This window comes from Carlito syrichta, unplaced genomic scaffold, assembly GCF_000164805.1.
Source record: "Carlito syrichta isolate Samal-C Ts95f unplaced genomic scaffold, Tarsius_syrichta-2.0.1 Scaffold123447, whole genome shotgun sequence".
Lineage (NCBI taxonomy): Eukaryota > Metazoa > Chordata > Mammalia > Primates > Tarsiidae > Carlito > Carlito syrichta.
In genome coordinates, this window is record NW_007067543.1 from 64,876 (window position 1) to 71,479 (window position 6,604).

Below are 6,604 nucleotides of genomic sequence, written 5' to 3' on the forward strand. Positions count from 1 at the left end.
TCCCCTCTGCCCGCCCGGCAGCCGGGCCCCCGCGGGCTTCCGCTGGCGCTTGCTCCCTTGCTTGGGGCGGGCTCGCGCGCAGCTCGCGTTTCGCCTCCGGCCGCGGCGGTGGACAGGAGCCCGGCGTCTTGTCCCTCCGGCTCAGGTACACAGTGTGGCTACCGGGACTCGAGCGAGAGCGGTCCCTGCTGTCCTCGGGGGGCTTGCTGGCACCGAGCGACTCCGTTGCTGGGTGGAACAGCCAAGACCGGGCTGCCCGTAGCCGCCCGGGCCCCGAGATGGAGCCGCGAAGAAAAGCTGCTGTCTTGGGAAGTCCCTCTGCAGGGCCGGGCGAGGGGCTTGGCCGCGCTGGGCTTGCCGTGAAGTTCGTGATTTTATTCTTCATGGCTGTGTAGTGTTCCGTCGTGTAGATGTACCACTTTTTTCCCCAAGTCCAGTCCCCTTTTGAGGGGCAGCACGGTTGGTTCATGTTCTTGCCGTGGGACTGGTCAGAATGGCCATCAACAGCTCAAAAAAGAACAGACGCTGGAGAAGATACGCGAAAAGGGAACACTTGTACACTTTTGGTGGGAGTGTAAACGAGGATAGCCTCTGTGGAAATCAGTGTTGCAATCCCTACAAGCTCTAAAGATTTACCTCCCATATGACCCCCAATCCCCCTACTGGGAATATACCTGGAAGAACTAAAATCACTACATAAAAAAGATACCTGCACACATAGGTTTATTGCAACTTTGGTCTTTTTATGTTTATCTAGTTGCCACATAACTTTTTAGGTATTTATTATACAACTAATGCAACATCTTTAATGTTTATTTTAGTTATCTGCTCATTTTAACACTTTTGTCAGCTCTGGATAACTTTTAATTCATTGATATATGTCATTATTTGGGACATAAAAGATTTGCTTGTTTCTTGACATACAGAGTAATGTTTTTTATAGGAGAGCCTGCTTTGTGAAGCTTTTCTTTTTATACTAGATATTTTTATTTCTATAAATATATTTTAAATTGGAATATGATTGATTCGCTTTAAACAATTTCATTCTCTTGAACTTTTATTTTAAGCTCAATTTGATGCGTATTATCTATGCTCAAATATTCAGAAATAAGATTCCGACCTATGCTTTTCCACTAAGACACAGTGACTCTTGCCTTTTATGAACTGACTGGTGGTATCAGAACTGTGTATGCACCTAAGCACTGTTACTTCTAATCTATTGGGTTGATTCTTCCCCGAGGCTCATCTTTTCTTTTCTTTTTTTTTTTTTTTTTGAGTTGGAGTCTCACTCTGTTGCCCAGACTAGAGTGCAGTGGCCACTCCGGCCACTGCAGCGTTGACCCGCTTGGGCTCTGGCAATCCTTCTGCCTCAGTCTTCCAAGTAGCCGGAATTACAGGCGCCCACTACCATGCCCGGCTGATTTTTTTTTTTTTTTTTTTTTTTGAGTTATTGTAGAGATGAGGTCTCGCCAATTTGCCCAGGTGGGTCTCGAACCCACGGGCTCAGGCAATCCACTCACCTCAGCCTCCCAAAGCACGGGGTTACAGGCTGAGCCACCGAGCCCGGCTCCCAAGGCTCATTTTATTTGTCACCTCTCAGAGATTACAGTCCTTTACTGACTAATGTCTAATGCCTTGCTGCAAGTTATTTTTCTCGTCGACTGTTTCAAGTAGGAGCATTACTATAGTTTTGGTACTCCCTCTCAGAAATGGAAACCTGTAATTCAACATGTGATAGTTACCTTTCACTAAAATTAAGATTACTTCCATATAGGAATCTAATCTATATTATTTTATTTTACGACAAATGCCAGAGCAGTATATATTGTCTCATCATCATATTATTGAAACAAAGCAAAACACTACAGTGATTGACATTGGAAAAATTGATTTCTGATCAGTGAAGTGGCACAATTTTCATTGTTTTGAGTATTAAATAAGATCAAATATCCCAGTTATCTGCATCTTATATGCATATACCTTCTGCTTAAGTAAATGCATAGATTTGTACTTTATGTGTCTATATTTTCTGATTACATGGTAGAAAATGATGTTAATCAGCAATTTAAAATCAGAAAATATTTTTGTGAAATATAAACATAAATTCTAAAATATTAACATTCATATCTTCAAATATCTCTTAATTATTGCCTGATTCTATGCAAATAATTTTGCTTTACTTCTGATGTTAGATGATTGAAAAAAGACACTTGACTAATTAGAATTTTCAGTCAAACTCTTGTAATCTGGGACAATTTGGAGTATTTCATTATTATAATATTAAGGACCATATTAAAAAGAATACACTTAGACACATAATGCTTTAGGATATCTATGTTTCATATTTCTTAATGTTATATGAATATTAGTTTAATAGTATGTATATTATTTACAAATATACTTTCATGTATTATGTTTGCATTTATTAATTTATGTTTGATATATTCAATTTATATGTTTAATATATTCATATAATTTTAAATTTTGTTATATATTCTACACTAAATATTTTATTCATAAATGTTTTTAGTTTTTTCTTTACCTACTTGGACTGACAATAAAATGATCTTTGCTTGGATTCACCCAGATGATATTAAAAAAATCAAATAACAAAAAAATACAAATTTATTTTCCCCCAAATAAAAATTTTAACTTGTTTATTGTGCTTATATTTCTTGATTCACTTTATACATGCTCTCTAACTAAAGTATTAAAATAAGATTTCTAGGTTTTGTTTAATCAGAATATTAACTGTGTTTACTACAATACCTTGGCATTGCACGGTTAATTAACTGATGTTGTACCTTCTGTGTGTAAGTAATATCAGAACTCTCAATTATAATTTTACAATATTGAGCACCATATTTTTTTTTAGGCAAAGGAATCAGAAGAACACATAAAATGGGCTGAACATTTCAAAGAGCCACAAACTAAAATGGATAATAATAATAATTTTATAAATTTCAAAATATGTTTAAAAATATATTATGTATTATAGAAATAAAAATGTCCATGTATTTAACAATAAAATTATTCTTCTCTACTTTAATTCTACCCTCCCCATTATCACAAAACAGAGATTATTATTATTAAGATGTTCTGTGTATATACATGCAATTTTCCCATAGTTGGTTAAAAAAGTAGAGCTTTCACAAAATTGGCTAAAATGTTGTTAGATGCGAAATTATAAGTTAATAATACCTTGCACATAAGTTTAAAGTACCTACCTAATAAGATGTTTCTAAAAATATAATGAGAAAATACTTTCTGGAATTTAGAATAGTCCCGATTGGCTTCTTAAAGTTTTGCATAGTATTTTATATATTGAGGTACTTGTGCATTTATTTCTATAAAAATATGAGAAATTGAATAAGTGTATCACATTTATATGTTAATGGGTATTATCCCATTCCTTGTGTGTTTGTGGTATTTATATACTAGGAATGACAGTGGAAAGAGCTGTTTTGAACTGAATGCCCTATTAAAAATATTATAAAATATTTAGTTTGTCTAAATACATTGGAAACCATTTTATATGTAGTCATGCACTTGGTCCCAGCTACCTTACTTCTGTGGAAGTTGAGACAAAGGTAACTGATATGATTATTCAGGTACTGATGCTGTCTGCTGTACTGTGAACAGTGCAGTTCTTTTCCTGATCCAAGAGTCTCGTGTTTTTTGCCATCTTCCATGAAACTATGGCAACTTATGTTGTTGACTTGAAAACAGAATGGGGCAACCCTCTCAGGTCCCTTTCCACTATGGGAACTTCTCTGTCCTCTTAATAAATCCTGCTTTCTAAAATAAAATAAAATGAAATATAAAATAGAATGGAAGTTCAGGGTCTTCACAATTCTTGACAATTTGTGGTTGAGGAAGAAATCAAACCTTGGCAAAAATGACCAATGTAATTGTTTTTCAATTGGCCTAATATTGAAGTTTTTGAAAATTCTTTGAAAATTTTCATTACAGGAGTTTATTGTGTGGTGTTTAAAAATGTTGAGGGCACATAGTTTCCAAAGTTTCATTTTCTCTGAATTATATCATCATTGAAAATGTCTACTGAGAGCTTGCTAAATACATGCTGGTCTAACTAACACTGAAGTTAAAAGAAAAAAAAACTCCTCCCTACCAATACTTCATTGTGTAGTCAAAACTAATTATTGTCTATCATTTCAATTTTCATCAAGATTATTTTTATTTTGAATTTTAATTATTCTTCCAATTCATTTAATTTTATTTAAAATTTACTGTATATCAATGTTTATATACCATTTAAAATTGCACATTTTAAAACAGCTGTTTCAATTAAACTCCATCTTATTACCATATTTACTGCAGCTGTTTCTGTCATTGCTTGTCTATACCAGAAGTCTATTTGGTTGATTTTCCATTTTTTTAAAAGCAGGAAACACTTTTTAAAAATCAAATTAGGGCGATTATTTTTATACTATTTTTCTTTGTATCTTTGTATAGTCCAATCTTTGATGCAAATGAAATAAACAGTATTGACACAAGTCTATAAGAAAACACCAACTATGAGTGGAGCCACACAGAAGCAATTTTTTGTTGTTGTTACTATTGTTATTAACAAGCTCAGTCATGGGCAGTATCTGTGGTGTCTTCTGATACTGGACAATATCATCACAGACAGGAGAGAGTAGAGTAACTAAAACTGGAAGCAAATAAAATCTAGGTACCGTTTTTCCTTTCTCCTCATGGAATAATGCCCACTACCTTCCAATACATCTTTTCTCTTTTTTCCTATGTGATTGTTAAGAATTACTTCAGGAATAGATAAACAGAGTTGTTACCATTTTAAGCCACGGTGTTTTTTAGTTGTTGATGTTATTTGTTCTTTCTATAAATTGTGTCAGTTTGCACTTAAAGAGAAGCAAATGAATCGATGTGTTGGGTCACATACATCTGAATATTTAGATAGCTCACATCTTTGCATTACTTTGCATTACTCACATCTTTGCAGCCTAAAAAAGGAGTTTTTAAACCCAGTGTTGCTAGTATTTATAGAACATATTAAGCCATTATTTTTTATCACTATATATGTGTGTGTGTATAGATATATAGATATATAGATATCAATGAATAAGACATATATATATGAATGAATATGTCTTATTCATTGATCTATACAGAATAAAAACATTTGGAATTGAATAAGACATTTAGCAATTCTTTCTTGTTTGTAACTTTCTCTTAGAAATACCCACAATGAAAGAGAACGTTTATGCCATTTGAAAGATGTTGCTTAATAGGGTGAAGAAGCTTAAAGCAATTTTATATCTATTGTAGCTATGCTCTTCACACTAATACTAAAGAAATTTTTATGGTCTCCAATTTGTGGAAGTAAAAAGCCAAAATTCAAAAATTTTAGGTGATCAATCTGCCAAAAGTCACAGACATACCAAATGACTAAAGTCAAACAGGAATCCTGGTCTTCTAACTTAAAATTTAGCTTCCTTCCCTTTTATGTAGAAGTAATAGAAAATGCCACTTGTCTGGCCATTAATAAATTATAACATTTATTTCTAATTACAGCTTAATTAATAGCTATGCTTTTATTGGTATAAAATTGTTCAATAAATGAGAAAGACAGTGGTTAAAGAGGTCTTGATTTTCTCAGAGCTTCCTCACTTCCATGTCTAGGGGGGAAATGAATAAAGCAATTCTCTCTTGGTCACCAAAATACAAAATGTCTGATTGTAAATATAAAGATGATCAGAACAAGACCCGAAGCCAAATTCCTTAATGTCCCAGATTCCTAATCTTAAGCAACAAACCACAGGCAATGCAGGAAAGGTGAGGATGACTAGGCAGCTGATGACAGGCCTGCAACAGTCACCATGCCTCGGAAAGTGCCGTCTCCCTGGTCTGCTCATAGGTGGACTCTTCCGGGGTTAGGTAAAAGAACTCTCTCTTCCTTCGGTGTGGCATTGTACTTTGTAAGAGACCTATGTCAGTTGGAAGTTGTGTAATTTGAAGGCTAGAGAAGAAAGAAGTTTTCACTAAATTCCACAGTGAATATTCATGGATATTTCGCGGCAGAATTGTCCATTGTCTAAGGTTGGTTTCAAGCATCAAGCCGAACACTTCCTGAATATGATCCTTGACCATAAGGAGCTGTTCCCTCTCGTTCACACCAGACTACCAGTAATTGTTTTTAGATGCAATGCCTCTTTTGAAAGAAGTGACTTTGCTAGACCAGGATACATAGGAAATAGGGTGAGTCAGAAAAGAGGAAACATAAATGAACCCAAAGGATTTTAAAAAAAGGTCCTCCAAGGTCAGCAATGAAGCAAGAATTCATGGCATGTGACTTCAACTTTCTAAGACATTGTACCCATGGGTGTTTCCAAGCTTCTTATCTATGATCTCTTAGCAACCTTCTGGTGCTAAATTTGCCTTCCAAGCTGCGTGCCCTACTTCTTCTGGAATTTAGATCTCTGGGGCAAACCCCCTCAGGATGTGCCTCTGTGTGGTGAACATGCCCCCAAACAGCAGCTCTGATTTTGTCATGGTTCTGCCTCTGGTGGGGGTTACGGGGAGGGCTGGTAGTGACAGGTGTAGCTTGGGGCAGAGGAGACCA